The 19,185-nt window shown below is 43.7% G+C and overlaps 1 protein-coding gene across 2 annotated transcripts in view; it reads right to left on the reverse strand.

Moving 5' to 3' along the window:
• Nucleotides 1-12,826, reverse strand: part of LOC125738055 (tetraspanin-9) — a 110,197-nt gene extending 97,371 nt beyond the window's left edge. The window contains exon 1 of one of the 2 annotated variants that reach the window (XM_049006580.1): nucleotides 12,597-12,826. The gene's annotated coding sequence lies outside the window, so the exon portion shown is untranslated. Of the gene's footprint in view, nucleotides 1-1,187; nucleotides 1,302-12,596 lie in introns of those variants that run through there. The other variant, XM_049006582.1, reaches the window with a different exon arrangement.
• Between the last annotated feature and the right edge of the window lie 6,359 nt (nucleotides 12,827-19,185).

Genomic DNA, 19,185 nt, shown 5'->3' on the forward strand with positions numbered 1-19,185 from the left:
CCAGTGAGGTATAAGGAGCTGGTAGAGATAAGACAGAAAACACTCTTAGAGAAGCAGGCTGTGATAGCCTCTCAGATGTTTTTAAGAAATCAAGCTAAAAAACCCTCACTTTATGGCTAAGGAATGTAGGAGGCAGTCCCACAATCCTACAATCCAACAGGGAGGCTCTGAACAGTTGAGGCAGGAACACTGCCTCCAGCTGGGCTCACAAAGGGACGAACCACAAATCCAGAATGGGGAGAACAAAAACTCAGCTACAGTATTCACAGCCCTCACCATCCAAAACCCAGGATTAGACAGGAGAGGGAGGACGAGTGTTTGCACAGAAAGAATCCCTCTCCTGGCCTCCATTTCAGAGAGCTTCCACCACATGGGACCCTGTAACGGCTACATTAAAGCTGTCGATCAGGAGCACTGAAGCAGGAGACACAGAAGAGCTGGGACGCCTCAGATGACTGGCTGAGTGCAGACAACATCCACTGAGGCCGGTAGGGAATCAGATCCGAATGGCTGATGCCCACAAACAAGACACAGTATAGGGCTGGTCAAGCCAACGAGCTGATCTCCAGCCTAACCCAATATAACTACAAGAGTACAAGCAGGGGTCAGGCTTGTCACAGAGTAGTCAGATAAACTGCTGGTCACCACCTCCTATATCGCACATCACTAGTGAGAGCTAGAATCCTCATAAGTTCCAGAACTTTCTCTCCAAACTGCTTGTGGACACTGTTGGACACACAACAGTGACTTGTGGCACAGAGAGAAACAGATTCAGTGACGCACTCATTCCAGCATGGCACAGTGTCAGCATTAGCTCTCTAATTTTTTACAGAATAACTTCACAAAAATAAAAAACATACGGTTAGAAATATTTACAAGTATATTAAAAAGTGAGTCCATTTATCTCATTATACAGCAACAACTCAAAAGTTTCCAGAAATAACTTTCATGGATTAAAATCTGCTAATTTGGAACAAAAACTAGGAACGTGTTTTTCTTCATAAAAATAAAGTTTTTCCACAGCAGAGAATGATGTGGAATAGTTAAGTTCAATAATGGCAGTCTTACTGAATGGTGGCAACGAAGTTAATTAACAGGAGCGGAATCAGAAGGAGAGCAACGGCCATTAGGAGTAAACAATTCCTGAATCAAGATCGATTTTGCAAGCAGTGGACTTGGAGACTTACCTGCGCATCCACAGAGCCTGTATGTCTACAGAGTTCACATATGCAGAGTGAGACTGAGGGACAGACTACATGGTTCGCCAGCACAGGGAAAGTGAGCCCGGGAGCTGATAGCTGTTTTCCATTCTGACCAATAAAATCCATTTTAAATAGAGCTCTTGTGGGGGGGGGGGGGGGGCTCATACGGATCTAGTTAGGGCCTGATGCAGATGGGGCAAGTGGCCCGTTTCACTACTTAAACTCACCCTCCCCCCCCCAATGCCACAACCTGAGCTTGACCAGTTGAGGGTAAGCCCAAATATCTACATACCCGTATTCACTCTCGCTCACGCACACACGCACATACACACATGCACACACACGCGCAGATGTTTTTACATTTCTATCTTTGTGGGGACTGTCCACAAGCTTAACCCCTACCCATCCCTAACCTTAACCATAAGTAACCAAATAAGATACATGATTTTTGACATTTTTAGCTTTTTGATTGCAGTCACAGATTTTTATAAATTTGAGTTTCCCCTTGTGGGAACGAAAAAGTGGTCCCCACAACGTGAAATTAATAAGTTTGTATCACATTGTGGGAACTTTTGGTCCCCACAATGCAATATATAACTAACGCGCGCACACACACACGTGTTAACAGACAGGCATTAACAACAACCTTTAGGCCAGTAATGACATTAGCAGTGTTAGTGTCCGATTTCAGGGCCAAAGAGGGAAAACGTTCTCATTTTACCTGAGAGATGAAGAAACAGCAGGACTGATTTAATCAGAAACAAAGAGCAGTAAGGCTTACAAAGGCCAGGTCACCCTAACTGCTGTGGGAGCCCATGATGTACAAACCACATTGATAATTATCAGCGGTGTTAGCTTTATTGGCCTAGAGCTTCACCAAGTCAATTGAGTCTAAAAAGGAGGTATAGGGGAGCCAGGAGCTCTGAAGAGTGGGCATCTTGCATGCAGAGACCTGCAGCGCAGGGACATTTGGCACGATAGCCTGCGGACCATCAGAACTCTGAACATTTTATTGTCAGTATGTGCTAACATACCAAGACTGGTTGTAGATTGGTGCCAAACAAGAAGTACAGAACAAAATTTCCAGACACTCAATTCACTGTATATGATACAGAACACTAAAGAACACAATATAAATTAGATGCTGTCAGAACAACAATGTGTTCTCTGGGGACCCAGTCACCAGTGGAGCCACTTGAGATTTTGCACCCCCAACCAAAACCAATTCAATTATTTGCCAATTTTTTTACGGACCTGTCACTCTGAAGCTCTTAGAATGCTCCTAACTCCCCACCTGCCAACTTTCTGTCACCCTCCCATCTAATCCCTACTCCTCTCACACCTCCAATATCATTAGCCCCTACATTAGACTTGCATCTTGTTTTTCATACTATCATATATACATTAAGCCATGGTATATGATAATTTGACAGTATCTTCAGAAGCATTGTCATGTATTGCAAGTATTTTCAAAAGCAACGCTAGTCTGGTATTTTGTGGAGGTGGGCAAGAACACCAAACATATGACTGTAATACCACCGAAGTGTACCTAATAACTCTCCCCATTTATTAAAAAGAAATCGTTATTAAAAGCCCAGCTTAGTATGTGACTTGTCGCACTGTAATTAGGTTAATCAGATCACCATAAGAAACCCCATGACACAATGTAAAATTTGCGGAGCGAGGGGGGCATGATATATTTTACCCATCTATCCATTATCTTCCGCTTATCCGAGGTCGGGTCATGGGGGCAGCAGTCTCAGCAAGGAAACCCAGACTTTCCTCTCCCGGCCACTTCATCCAGCTCTTCCGGGGAAATCCCGAGGCGTTCACAGGCCAGCTGAGAGACATAGTCCCTCCAGTATGTCCTGGGTCTTCCCCGGGGCCTCCTCCCAGTGGGACATGCCCGGAACACCTCACCAGGGAGGTGTCCAGGAGGCATCCTAAGTAGATGCCTGAGCCACCTCATATGGCTCCTCTCAATGTGGAGGAGCAGCGGCTCTACTCTGAGTCTCTCCCGAATGACCGAGCTCCTCACCCTATCTCTAAGGGAGAGCCCAGCCATCCTGCGGAGGAAACTCATTTCGGCCGCTTGTACTCGCGATCTCATTGTTTCAGTCAGTACCCATAGCTCATGACCATAGATGAGGATAGGAACATAGATCGATTGGTAAATCGAGGGCTTTGCCTTTTGGCTCAGCTCCTTCTTCACCATGACAGACTGATGCAGCACCTGCATCACTGCTGACGCCGCAATGATCCACCTGTCGATTTCCCGCTCCATCCTTCCCTCACTCATGAACAAGACCCTGAGATACTAAAACTCCTCCATTTGGGGAGGGACCCCTTATGATGAATAAAAACATGGATTCACAGTTTGCCTCACCCGGACGCGGGTCACCGGGGCCACCCCCTGGAGCCAGGCCTGGGGGTAGGGCTCGATGGCGAGTGCCTGGTGGCCAGATCGGCACCCATGGGACCTGGCCGGGCACAGCCCAAAGAAGGTATGTGGGTCCCCCCTACAATGGGCTCACCTCCTGTAGGAGGGGCCAAAGGGGTCGGGTGGAATGCGAGTTGGGCAGTGGCCGAAGGCAGGGACCTTGGCGGTCCGATCCTCAGCTGTAGAGTTTAGCTCTAGGGACATGGAATATATTTTACTCCCAGATAAATTTTGTTGACTAGCTAATGGACTGCTAATGATAACTTTTTTTTAGCATATTCAGAAAATTGTCTAGCAACCCACTCCATTATTTTTTGGCACCCCACATTATCTATGTTCAAAAGGCCTTCTGCTGTTGCCCTTTCCATTCTTTGCCGCCACCAAATACTGCTACTTAAATTTCAAGGGTATTTGACTCAAAAGGAATTCTGGTGTAGATCTCATCCATATAATGCATTGTTTTGCGGTAATAAGATCAATGGGGTAACAAGATAAGATCTAAGACATGATCAAGTGGTAATAAGATCAAATCCAAGACCATAAGACTATTAAAAACTGCTTATCAGTTATCATGTTCACATGGTCAAATGTCTTCTGAGGTCACCCATTCCTTTGCTTCCACTAAGCACTGCGGCTTCAATTTATATGCATTTTTTTCTAAATTTGATGAGATCCAGTTCTTAACCCATACAATATGTCTGCATCTGAGTATCACAAGGATCTGTCAAATACTTTTTGAGTTATCGTTCTAAGTAGAAAGCATCTGTTGCAGTGGACCAGTCCCAAAACCATATAAATTCCTTGACCAGGCAATATAATGACAAATTTATTAAAAAAAAAAAAAAAAAACAGCATAACATCTCAAAATAAATAATTTAAGAGTACTATGTACATATATACTATACATACATATACATACATATACACATACATACACATATATACATACACATACATACACATACATATATATACACATATACATATATACATATACACATATATACACACATATATATATACACACACACATATATATATATACACATATATATATATATATATATACATGAAGTAGGACAAAACCAAAAAATTCTTCACTGTAGTGCATGTTTACTAAAATAGTGTAAATATACAATGGAAAGAAATATCCAGACATAGGAAGAGTGTAATTGTCCCTGGATGAATTGATTGCAACTGGGTGATGGTATTATTAGCGGTCGAATTGAGCATGCTCAGTTAGCCAGGGAGGTTTACACAGCCTAATGCTCCTGGAAACCACAGACTGCCTGGTAACTGAATGGATGCCAGACAATGGAATACAGAGTGTTACAGCAGCATTAGGATAGGGACCTTTCTGCTAAAGAAACACTCCACGCTTAATTAAACAATGTGTTGCAGAATAATAAGCAAAGGAGGAACAGCATCGAGGTAGCACAAACTGAATGTCAGGGTGTATCCCAGAAGCCATAATCAGCGGCCTCTTAGAGACAGTGAGGGACCCCACACTGGTCAACAAACACCCCAGGGCTGGGCGCAGGATTATTGTAATTTGACTGTGCATTTAGTAAGGTTCATTAAGAAACCTACAGTCAGCGTGTCTGGGGAGCGCTCCAAATACGCAAAACCCCAGTATTCACATGGCCAGTTTAAAATGCCAGTGTGAACCATTAGAAAGCCAGCCTGCAGTGTCCCTTCCCCCAACATTCACTCGCTCAAAGGGGCAGGACAGTAGGGTGGGGTGGGGCCTGGGCAGGGAGTGTCCAGCGATTAATTCAGAAAACCCGCTCAACTGAACTGAACACTAACGGTATCCGTGCATTTCATTACTGTCAGAGAGCTGGGTGACAGTTCAATTAATAATTGTTCAATTAATAAAGTGTATTTAAAAATGAATGTAAAAGTATTTGTGGGCATTTATACCACACGACTGGGAGTGACTGCCTGTTTTGCTGTTAATACTAAATGGAATAAATAAACAGAATTACAGATTCATTTAAAGTTAGGAACCAGCGATGTAACATTCCCATTGATGCTTGTAGATGGCATGTTCTGGGCTTGGTTTTTCAGGGATGAGTTGGATCTTTCAGGATACTGGGTCTCAGTTTTCCCACATTGGTCTTGCACGGTTCATATTAAAAGATTTCCTCGACCACATGTAGCATGGAGATATCTAACCTCGCATGATCTCAGCCATTAATCCTGATTTATTAACTCAGTAGAGACACAGCTGAGACCCTCAGTGGGGAAGAATATAATTCTAGAAGCTGACACATACTCCTCGGAGACAGTGTTCTGTGGATAACAGCCTCAGTGCAGCCAGTAGGTGGCAGGCAGAGGACAGAGACACACCGTGACCCTCAGCACATCTTTCAGTGAGTGGAGAACACAATTCAGACCCTTAATACCTGTAACATGACCCCTGTTCTTCATGGAAACATCGATCCAAATACTATCAGTGGTCATATTCATAAATAAAAGACTGAAATACCCTCACAGAAACATCGCAACATCCAGTCAGGTAACCACAAACCATACCGAGTGTCTGTGAAAATCTGACATGTTCATGTCTCATGTTTCCATGACAACAGTCAGAAAGACAACTCATTGCTTCCCCATATAGTTCTCAGAACTGGCTATATATTTTTATAATCTAAGAAACCAGAGAACTTTCAGAGATGAGGCTGTCCACATGAAGAGTCCCTGTGGCATTTGCGTGTACCACAACCTCAAGTGTGTTTGATTATGTTCATGCAAACAGGGGAACCAGGATGAGCACTTAAGTCATGAGACCACCACACCAAAAACCCTACCATAACCCCTCACCAACAGCCCCACGAGCCAGACCACTAGCGGGAGGTAAAAAAAACAATTTTGAACACAATGTCGCATGCTTCTGAACAATGATATTACAGTGTCAAAAAAGGAGCAAAGTTGCTGAATGCTGAATTTGCTCCCTCAGGGGTCTTCTGATGAGGTAAATAAAGAGCTGTTATTTCAGATGGTAAGTGGTTGCTGAGCAGATAGAAACTTACATGTAGTTGCATTTGGACAAGTCATTAGTAGCTCAATGAACTCAGGATTGGTGTCTATGACTGGAAGGCTGTGGGTTCAAATCCCATGCCTGGCATAGTAATCACATCACTATTGGCCCTGTGAGCAAAACCCTAACTCAATTGTTCCAGGGGTGCTGGATCCAGGCTGACTGTGTGGAGAGTCACAGGGAGCATGTGAAAAACATCCAGTTTCCCCACAAGATCGGATAAAGTACCTGCATTCTTCTGTAACACACAGAACCTTAGAGAAGAAGGGTCGGGGAAGACAGCCTCATACGGTCGCGGAAGACAGCCTCATACGGTCGCGGAAGACAGCCTCATACGGTCGCGGAAGACAGCCTCATACGGTCGCGGAAGACAGCCTCATACGGGCCACCCCAGGACAGATAGTTGGATAAAAGCTATCAGAAGGAGAAGAACAGATCAACAGCAAGCTAATATGCTCTCCTATCAAGAGTGAGGCTCGTCTGACCACATCTGAAGATCTGCTTAATGAGGCTTCTATTTGAAGCTAAGAGCACAGTGATTAGTGGTGGGTGGGGGCTCTGCTTTCAACTCAAAGTAATGCAATATGGGAGGGAATCTTGAAAACAAAATAAACTAAAAAGCAAATGGCCCTGGGCTACTCATGTCGGGTGTAAGGCACGGGGATACACTAATAACCAATTTAACCAAAGGTCAAACCCCATTTTGTTCAATGACAGACAACTTCACATGGTTTTGCTCGGGCACAAATCAGAGCTATTAAGTTATTCTCTGCCTCATGACAGCCCTGTTTTCTAGAATGTTGCACACTATGACTCACGAGACAAACCTACAGATGCCACATTTAATCCATGACCCCCGGGGGAATGGAAACTATCAAGAATTCAGCTTGAGTATCTCTAAATTTATGTCTATAGCTTGCCCAGTTCACCCAATATATCAGAAGAATCACAGGCAGTTATTTCTCTTGGTGCTTATGGAAGATAAAAAGTTGGTGTATCCCCGCTGAATGCAGGGAAGCATTAAATCATGATTCAAAGGGGCAGTTCACCCCAAAATTGAAAAAGATATATTTAAATGGGGCTTTACAGCTGTCTAGAGGCGATATGGTGGTGCAGTGGTTAGCACTGTTGCCTCACACCTCTGGGACCCGGGTTCGAGTCTCCGCTTGGGTCACATGTGAGTGGAGTTTGAATGTTCTCCCCATGTTGTTGTGGGGTTTCTTCCGGGTACTCCGGTTTCCCCCCACAGTCCAAAAACATGCTGAGGCTAATTGGAGTTACTAAATTGCCCATAGGTGTGCGTGTGTGAGTGAATGGTGTGTGAGTGTGCCCTGCGATGGGCTGGTCCCCCCATCCTGGGTTGTTCCCTGCCTCGTGTCCATTGCTTCCGGGATAGGCTCCGGACCCCCCACGACCCAGTAGGATAAGTGGTTTGGAAAATGGATGGATGGATGGATAGAGCTGTCTATCCATCTAGGTGATTCTGCTCGGAGTTGACTAGTTTTGGAGATATCGGTCGTAGAAACGTCAGGCTTCTCTCGAATATAATGGGAGTGAATGGCATTCTTTCTGTGGTGATTAAAGCAGCAGAGAAATACATTTGAGAAATCCAACAGCAATGGCTCGTACCAGAAATCATGACCCGTTTTTTGAAGATAATGCACAGACTTTGTAGCGAGCAGTTTAATGTGCAAACAATTTTTTTCTACTGAACTCAACGTACTCGTACTTGTATCTTTTGCACGGTGATACGAGAGAGAAGCCCTACATTTCTATGGTCGATAACTCCAAAACTAGGCAACTCCCAGATGAACAACCTAGATGTATATATTGCACTAAAACTCCTCTAAAACACATCTTTTTCCAATTTTGAGGTGAACTGCCCCTTTAACATTCTGATTGTCACAAATCACACACCTGATAAAGAACACTATTAAAATGCTTAGACCTTTTCTCTACATCGGAACAATGGCTGTAACTTTAATTCTAAGCAGAACTCTGCATGGCTGATTCGCTACAGCACAAACATATCAGTTTATAAATATTATAGATGTGGGTTTCATCTGGATAATTGGAGACATGGGGGCACACAGCTGCGGTTAACACCCCCCCACCCCAATAATCCCACGGGCAGCAGATTTTACTGCTGTCAACAGAGGGGGCTTGTCCAAGCCCCTAGTGAATACAGACACTTTCTCTGCTGCAGCCTGAAGGTGGAGGAAAATCACAGAAGCAAGAAAGTGGTGCTGTTGCCTAGGAGATGGAGACTCCGTTCTGCTCCTGACTCTCACAATCCTGATATAATACCTCTTAGAGGCCAAAACTGAGTACCTCACAGAACATTTCATTAAAGCATCCATACCCAAGGGAATCAAAATTTAGCTTTTAAGTTCATTAGACACAAATGTGTTGTCCATTGTTTCATGCACCGAAAAAGATAATAAAATCCCAATACTCTACATTTCTTAAATGTCTTATAATTCCCTCAGATCTGTGGAAAGTAAAGCAAAAGTCTTCACTGTAAATTTCTTCCCTGTTAGACCACCTATTGAGACAAAGAACAGTGTGCGTAGTAATTAAAAAGTTAATATAAGCCCTTGAGACCTCGGCCCATAAAGTGAGCTATCCTAACGCCTTTTGAACCCAGAGTTAAAGAGTCACATGGAGCCTGAGAGGGAGTTTATCAGCCCATAAAACCAGAGTAGTTAATTTGTGGCATCTTCGGGGGTCCACACAAGGCTGGTGCAGCAATAATAAAACAAACAGAATGAGATATGGCTGTCTAACAACCATGTGACACAGCTAAGACATATAGCAAGGCACATGGCTTGAAAAAGACTCAAGAAATCATACAGAACCACAGGCTCCAAAAAGTTATATTAGATCAGTCAATTAACAGAATAATTCTGGTTAAGAAATTAGCTCAAGGGTACAACATCAAGCTCCTGACTGGGTGTTTCCTTCTGGTTGAATGTTGTAGACCCAACTCTAACCACGATGTTGCCTGCTGTCCCACAGATGAGTGATAATAGTAGTCCCCAGTCCCCACCTATTTTCCAGCCAGCAGAATATAACATGCTAGCCTCAGAGCCTTCCTGCCAATTACCCCAAAAACACAAATTTGCTGAATCCTTCACTTAGATCTTGCACTAAATAAGACATAAACAAACATGCTAGCTCAATAAAAACATTTTCAGGGTGATGAAATGATGTGATTTGACTCTGGTTCTATGTGAACAGTACAAAGAACTACAAAAGGTCCACTCAGGCACACACACCTATGCTACAGTACTCTAAGCACATCACCATATCACAGTGACTAGCTGTAGATGGCTCTTTGTGTCAGTAGGGGGAGCAATGCTAACAGACTACAGGAACAGTGACCATTGTAGAAACATCTGGAAAAGCCAGTCTGGCATCCCTGCCAGGGATGGGTCAAAACTATAATCTGCAAGGTTAAAGGTTAGAAACAACAAGTCTGTGGGGCAAAATCAGCACACATCTCTGGCCTTGTTGAGAAGGAACAAGGGGCCACAGACGCCCTGCGCTGCCAACACTCTGGAACAGGAGCCTTAGAGAAAAACTCCAGAATGCCAGATGAGAACGACTAAAATAAGTCAGGGCCCAAGAGGGGCCGTAAACAGGGCCCAGCACAGGAAAAGAAACCTGTGAGGATTTGGGCCTCAGAACAACACAACCATCTCAAGCAAAAATAAATAAAAATAAATACAATAAACATGTGCTGAGCAAAGTTCCGTGGTAAAATCCTGAGGGCTGCAAAAAGGGGCTCTTGTGGGAAGGATTCTTTGATGCCCATTGGGTGGTTTAATCAAGCCAACATGGGTGTGACAAACAGCTGAACACAATGAAACGCATTCGAGGCTTTGGGAACAAAACCAGCGACTTGCGAAGGCATGGAAGATTCGGTGTGTGTGTTCATACAGCAGACTCTACCCCCACCTCTGGAAAGGGTGAAAACAGGAAGTGAAACTATTTCAGACCAAGACCTTGGGGGCTGGGGGGGGCAGAAATGATGGGAGATGTTTGTGCATGAGTGTGTATGTATGTATGTGTGTGTGCGCATGCGTGTATGTTCATGTGTCTGTGTGTGCTGTTACCTCTTCAAGAAAATATTTTTGACCTAAAAAAATGATTGACTGCATGCCAGCAACACACGGCGGTGTGGCCATTGTCTCTCTCTGTCCTCAGTATCACCTCAGTCAGTTACCATCACATCACCCACAATAAGCCAGCATTTAGCGTGTGGCCCAACAGATTGGGATGCTGTCTCTGTGATCAGAAAGTCACCGACTCAAATCCGAGGGTCAGCAGATTGATTTCACTGTTGGACCCTTGAGGAAGGCCCCTAACTGCTCCAGGGACTGACTGACCCTGATGTCTCACCATTTTAGAGCTCCTGCTCTACAGGTACCTTTGACCCTGGACTCGTTCGAGCACGAGTTCAACCGCAGTCACTCTCCTTTGGCCGCACTGTGAAGATCTGTAAGCAAAGTCAGCGCCCGAAACTGACGTATAAATCACCTCCAGATACAATGGGCATAATCAGAGTCATACGTGACCCATAACAGATGGGTTTATCTGCGAACCGCGGATGAGGCAGAATTGCTCCAGTTCCGGATGCGAATTCTTCTCATGCACATAAGTGGACCACATGGAATGGTCAGAATTCCTCCAGCACGCGGAACGCGGAAACGCCATCTGCTGAATGAGTCACAGGACCCAAAGCCGCTCCACAAAAGTGTCTTGGCTGTGGCGTATCTCCGAGGGCTCCTCCAACGTTTGTGGTATGTTTGGTATGTTTTGATACATCAGCACAACCAAGGGTCACCACTACTCACCCCCCCCCCCCCCCCCCCACCACCACCATTGTTTTATCAAAACAAGATTTATACCTAGCCATCCTTTCAAGCCACATGAGGATCCTGTATTTTTTAAGCGTGTTAAAGAATCGAGGTCAGAAGGTTGTATTTAAGGGGCTCAGGTCTATTGCAGATGAACATGCAGCTCTGATAAATCCCTGTCAAACGAGCCGCGAAGGGGGGTGGCGCGTTTGCACCACAGCAGTGCTGGTTCCCAGGACAGTTGGCCGGCTCTACCCTCCTGCGGCTCCCACACCGGCCACTCTCAGCTGCAGGGGCTTCGTTAAGTGCTCTCAGGGCACGTCTCCATTCAGGCCGTCTTCCAAAGTTACATCATGCCCTTTTCTAATTGCTGCAGTCTTTTAAGATGCAAATTCGTTTAAACCTTGGGGTAAAAACAAATGTCCCCACAAGAGGAGATACAGACACAATTTAATAATTTACTAATCGCATCATCTCCCTGCTTCTTTGTCAGATAGACAGTTAACTAGCCTAAGATTGCATTTTTGACTGTTTTCTAAAGCGCAGTCATGTATGTTAACTAATCACTCTTTGGAAGAGAGTCATTAGCGCAACACGTAATTAAATGTAAAGGATTAATTCATTACGATTACTGCTACACCACTATCATTGTCTTTCCTTTCTAGGTAAATCGATATTACAAAAATACTAATTGTCAGCATGAGAACCTTTCAAGCGGACTACATTAATCGGAAATCAGATATAAGGACTTCGCACTGATGCATCGAAACTTTAATAAAGAATTCACCATTAAAGAAAAAAAAAACCTAGTACCACCAAGTTCGTTTATAACACGCCTACCTCGTGTAAAAACGCATGTCTCGGACACTAACAAAGTTTTGTCAACAAACGTTACTTATTTGTTAGATCGATTATGTAATATTAACGCGTACAGTTTATAGATAACTAAATGAAAGTAAAGACGAAGACCAACATGCGGTCCATTAAACTAAATTCTGAACACAGAACGTTAAAAAGTTGTGACAGAATAAAGTGAAGGTAAAACTTACCTTGTTTTTCTGCCGTTCACACCAAGTCAAAAACGAAAGCCGGCTCTGAGCAACACCCTGAGACAAGCGGCACTTTTTCCCCGGCGCCAGAGTGCGTGTGTCCGCCGGGAAGCTGCGGGAAACGGCTCTACGTGCGCTTTCAGAGTCCGTACAGTAATCACACTTGTTGGATGACTGGTGGCCAGGAAAGAGAGGAAAACACTCCAGTCAAAAGTAAGGAACAGCGTACTGACTCAGGCGTGACAAAAGATTTTTTTGGAGGGGCGGGGTATGCAGGGGGTGGACGGGGAAAGGAGGGCTGATGTTAAAGGAATGACTGACAATCGTGAAGAGGAAGATTATCTTTAAAATGGAATTTTTAGGATCTTTAGGATCTTTCACGGCTGACCTACATCTCTGAAAATAGTTTTTAAATTGCAGTGTACCATTCCAACTTTATATAAGAATTTAATATGCAAAAACTATTTGAAAAGGTTGCCCAAAGATGGATATCATAAGCAACATAATATGGTTCTGTGCTGACGAAGGGAAACTGCCTACAAAACATTTCCAGCTCTAATACACTCAAAGGATATTAATTTAGTACATGATTACAGACTTTATTGAGTGGTCTAATTAATAGCGCTACTATTTTTAAAGGCATAGTAGCAATTTCATGATGTGTACAGCTGGGTTGAAACTGGACGTAGGGGGTTGGGACCTTGGAGGGTCTGGGTGTTCACTGAGCAATTTGCAACAGTTCAGCACTGCTGACACAATGAAACTGAATGACAATCTTGCACAGCAGTGATAATGTTGACCTCTCAGTGCATAAACCACCATTCCACAAGTCCAATTAGCTTCAGCATGTCTTTGGACTGTGGGGGAACACTGGAGTACCCGGAGGAAACCCCACGACGACATGGGGAGAACATGCAAACTCCGCACACATGTAACCCAGGTGGAGACTCGAACCCAGGTACCAGAGGTGTGAGGGTGCAGTGGTTAACACTGTTGCACTATGCCACCCTGGAATCAAATAATAAAATACTATTATTATTTAGCAGGCTTTATAATAATGAGGAGATAACTCATTTTGAGCAATCAGGATGCTCACCCAAGGGGCAGGACCCAAGCTCAAATGCCAACACTGGGCTTCCTGAACATTGCAATTCAGAAGGCCCAATCCAAATCCTGTTACATACATATCTCTTAAGAACATAGACATTTACAAACGAGAGGAGGCCATTCGGCCAATTAGGCCTATAAAGCTGACTTGGGAAGAACTTAACTGATAGCTCAGAGTTGTTAAAATCTTATCTAGCTCTGATTTAAAGGAACCCAAGGTTTTACCTTGCGCTACACTAAGAGGAAGACTATTCCATACTCTAACTACATGCTGTGTAAAGAAGTGCTTCCTCAAATTTGTTTTAAAATGTTCTCCTGCTAATTTCCACTTATGGCCACGAGTTTAGTATTTTAATTAATGTTGAAGTAGCCATTTGACTGAACAGCATCCAAACCTGTTAGAATCTTATATACCCTTAGTCTCCTTTACTCGAGGCTAAACAGATTCAGATCAGCTAACCTCTTCTCATAAGACATTCCTCTAAGACCAGGAATCATTCTTGTAGCCCTACGTTGCACCCTTCCGAAGGCAGCAATGTCCTTTTTAAGGTATGGTGACCAAACCTGCACACAATATTTTAGGTGGTGTCATGACCTGCTCGATCCTTCCATGTGCCATGCCCCCTTGTTACCTCGTGTGAATTCCTGATTGTATTCAGCTGTTTCGTGTTATTTCTGAGTAGTTTTGTGTACTTAAGTCCGCATTCAAGTCTGTTTCCCCCGTTCCGTCATTGAAGTTTTTTACTGTGTGTCACGCACTTTAATAAATCCCCTGGTCATTGGACTTTGGTCTGCCTGACCTTATTTCTGCGTCTCCTGCTCACTCGCCTCCACATGGACCTGACAGGTGGGGTCTTACCAAGGAATTGTATAATTGTAGCATCACCTCCCTTGTCTTAAATTCCACACACCTAGAGATGTAATCCAACATTCTATTGGCCTTTTTTATTGCTTCCCCACACTGGCGAGAGTGGGACATGGAAGCATCAACATACACAACGATATCTTTCTCATAATCAGCTACCTTTATTTTAGTAGAACCTTTAAAATATCTGTACTTCATATTTCTGCTCCCTGCATGGAGTACCTTACATTTATTTACCTTAAATTTCATCTGCCAGGTATCGGCCCAGTCGCTAATTAAATCAAGATCCCACTGTAGCCTCTATGCTGCTACTTCAGTATCTGTGCACCACCCACCTTGGTGTTATCTGCAAATTTAACCAGTTTATTGTATGTATTGGTGTCAATGTAATTAATGTAAATTAGGAACAATAGTGGTTCTAAAATTGAATCATGCAGTACCCCACTATGAATGTAGGCCCACTGTGACATTATGCCTCTAATAACTACTCGCTGCTTCCTGTCTGTTAACCAGTTTTCGAAGCCGCTATAGTTCTTAAAATCCCTGTGGTTTTGAGCTTAAACAAGAGCTATTTGTGGGGGACAACATCAAAGGCCTTCTGGAAATCTAAGTAGATCACATCGTAGGCCTTTTTGTGATCAATTTCTCTTGTACCTTCCTCAAAGAACTCAAGCAGATTAGTTAAACAGGATCTAAATCTCTTAAATCCATGTTGGCTATCTCCATCCAACCATTTTCTGGGGTCGCAGGGGATCTTGGGAACAATGGGCACAGGCTGGAATTGACCCTGGGCAGTCGCCAACACACCGCAGGGTGCACACACCCTCACACAACTACAGGAACAATTTAGACTCGCCAATCAACCTGTCTTGCACACTTTTGAACCATGGGAGGAAACCAGAGCCCCAAAAAACCCAGAGCATGCAAACTCTCTCCCCCTGGGACCGAACTCAGGACCTTCTTGCTGTGAGGCAGCAATGCTAACCACTGCACCACCATGCCACCTTATGTGGGCTGTCGCCAACTTTCTAGTTATGCAAGTTAAACTGATTGGCCTATGGTTTGCTGTATTACTTCGATCCCGTTTTTTGAATATGGACGTTATATTAGCACACTTCCAAGCAGAAGGTACCACACCAGAAGATAACGATTTCTGGGATAGTAAAGTTAAAGGTTGGCTAATAATATCCCTCATCTCTTTTAAAACTATAGGTAAGATGCCATCAGCCCCCTGTGATTTATTTATTTTGAGTTTAGCTAGGCTTAGTACCACATCAGCCTCAGTTATACATATATTGGTCATAGACGACGCTGTATCCCATCTGATAGAAAGCCAGGACTCAGTAAGCTCCATAAAATCCATACTGGTTCTGGTACTTCTATCTTTTGTAGGAGAATAAGCTCCCCAAATTGTGTAGCCCTGGACCTTTAATTACTGGCTTGGGAGACTCCACAGTAGGCTGGGTCTCTCTGCCGTCCCCACGCATCAGGGATTGGCCAACACTTCAAACCATGGTCTGATCTCCTCACCACCACTGCCAGCTGAATGCTTTAGTGGCCTATCATGAAGCTTAGCCAGATAACTTGACAGATTTAAGGCAGTCCCGGCTAAATGCAACCGAACAAAGATGAAGTACATTTTAACTGGGGAACCTTTAATTCAACAATTTATCTGGCTAAGTAAGACATCTGGCTTCATGATACAGGACCCTGGTCTCTCTATTGTTTTTTTTTTTTTTAATTTGACCATCTTTACAAAAAAAAATAATAAGCACTCATAAAAAAATCATCTGTTTTAGTTGCCTTTGAATTACTTAACTCATGTTTACCCACAGCGCCTTACAGCTTCACCAGTTTATACAGCTGAGTATTTCACTGGTACAAGTGCAGAGCCCCCAAAGCAGGCTGCAGGGCCACATTCTTTACCACAAGGTGGTGACTGTATCTTTAAAGGCCTGCTGGGTCTGAATCTCATGCTGTCCTGTTTATACCATGGGTTTGAGGTCAAACGACTGTCTGAGCCAGCACTGTGCTGGATGACTATCAACAGCATACTGTATTTCTCCAGATAAGTCCATTGGAAGGATGTGGATCCTGTCAGAGACAAGGCTAATACAGGTGGATTGGAAAATGTTTGCTTTTTAGAGTGTTACTGGTAATGTCACATAACAGACAGAATAAGCATTCACGCATGCACTCACACACAGACTGCTCCAAAAAGTTCTTTTCTTCTTTCTCCCTGAAGATTACAAACATGTGCTTTGTGTAGCCAGCCTCAGCAGTCCTGTGTTTAATTACAGGCCCGTGCCCTGTGGACGAATGCTTACTGGATTCAGTATAGCGCTCATTGCGGTGTATCCCGGAGCGGGGGGTCTGACTCGCCTGCCAGACACACCCCATCTATACAGCTGGCCTAAGATAATTATCATCATTACAGGCAGCATAGAATAACCATAATGTTGACATTCCTGAGAGCGGATGAGCAGCGGAACGTGCTCTGAGAGCTCATTTTTCCCATGGCTGCTCTCATTACAGCGGAGGCAGCAAGTCCAAATGTATCCAATTCTCATATGCTTACCACAGGGGATTGGGCTGTAAAGAAGCAGTCTGGGGGCTGGAGAGATCTCCCTCTATGTCTCTGTTTTTGGAAACAGATATTAAGCATCATCTGCTACCCCTGACAATTAAGTGGGTGAGTCACACACATATGAGCACAGAGTCATGTGGGCAGTAACATTTTCTGTGGTCGCATTGTGTGGTCAGTCTGTATGTGGGGACCCGACTTGCATCCTTCCTTCAAGATGCAGTACACCTTTCTGTGTCCAGGTGGGGGGGCGGGGCGGTTGCCGCATGAACACAAACTACAACCTTCATAGGAGATCATTTTAATCATTAAATAAGTAATTAAGATATCTTTTAAATGCTTAATAAATAATGAAAACATTTGTAAATCACTAAAGAATGTAAAAATCTAGTAACAAAAACGGTGCAGGCAACCTTTGATGTGTCCAAACCCCCGCGACCCTGCATAGGATTAGGGGGTATGGACACTGAGTAAGTGGATCAAAAACTGCAGGTGGCATATGAAAGACTGATCATTACATTAATTATGTAAACCTTCAAATAAGTATGCCAATACACAGATGCCAAAATTCTAAAGATGATAGAAAGATTATTTGCAGGCATGTTAGGATGTAAGCTTCAGGACATCACCCAGTGGACATCAACTGTGAACACTGAAACAAAGCATAGAGATAAGGCGTTAAGAGCATTCTCTTCTTATTACCAGTGTTAAGCTTTCAGACTTTAATAAAATAACTGTGATTGCCAAGTCTGCATTTCACATCCATTAAACAACATTAAAACCCCCCCTTTGACATCATGAACAATTAAACCATAGAATTGTCATTTGTAATATTTAATCAACTTTTCCTTCATTTTGCTTGCTCACTACAGGCAAATTGAGACGTGGTCCACATTACTTAAAATGTTTCCTTCCTCTAGGATAGCTACATTTATTTACACACACACATTCCTGTTTTTTGTCTTGCTGTCTTAATTAAAAGGAATAAGACTAGCTGCTATTTCCATTTTTCTCTAACCAAGCATGAGGAACTGACAAAATGTAAAGATGATAGTCAACATCCTTTACTGCTTCTAGATATACAGAAATTGTTACAGGGGGGTGCAAGGGAAATTTAAACTTGTGTTCCCTCTGGTCATCAGAAGGTGAGGGGTAGGAATGTTTGGGATAGTAAGGGTTAGTGAAGTAAGATATAGGGCAGAAGGATGTGAGGAAGGTGATTGGATGGGGCAGTGTGTGATCCTCAGTCCTCAGGCTTCCTAAACTGCCTGTTGCCAAGTACAGAATCCAGCAAGATCCATGATAATTTGATAGCAGTTTACTTCAAGCATTTTAACTGTACTGTCCACAGCCTCTGTTTTCCAAAACTGTGTGGTTTTTGGAGCTCTTCCTGGAGTTCAGAGTGGAAAATGCAACACAAAACAGAAATACACAATTAGCCGGGTTTTGAAAGAGCAGAAGTAGTAAAGAGTGAGAAGCAGGCGGTCTTGCGTTAGTATGTGTTTCCTACAAACAGTTTCCCGCCCCTTTCACATCGGAAGCAGCACCAGGACTCCCTAACTACCCCTGTCAGGAAGAACACTGAGCCTAAAATAGCAAAGGCACGTGTGTTACAGTGATGTCACAGTACGGTCCATGTGCAGTCCCCTATACTGGTACATCCCTGTCTCATTTCATTTCACCAGCTCCTTAACCCATATCCATTGACCTTGAAACACAATCACTGTTGAGAGGCTTGTACTGCGACAGGCTAATTTATCAACTTCTCATAGCAGAGCTTAATAAATTAGAAATGGTGCACAGAGAGGGCCTGCTGGGCTGATGTCTTTAATGAGTAAGCGGCCTCTCTTCAAACATGAAACAATGTCTGATCACCATAGGAGTCTGTTGGCTGCAGCGCCCCTGGAGCTCACTATAGGCAGCTGCAGCTGCAAGCTCATTAGGTAAAGCCAACCTCAACAAACCCAGTGTGGCTCAACATGAATAGGAGAGTAGCGACAGTGACAGAAGTATTCAGACCATTCATATCTCAG

Source organism: Brienomyrus brachyistius, chromosome 3 (genome assembly GCF_023856365.1).
Source record: "Brienomyrus brachyistius isolate T26 chromosome 3, BBRACH_0.4, whole genome shotgun sequence".
In the NCBI taxonomy this organism is placed as follows: domain Eukaryota; kingdom Metazoa; phylum Chordata; class Actinopteri; order Osteoglossiformes; family Mormyridae; genus Brienomyrus; species Brienomyrus brachyistius.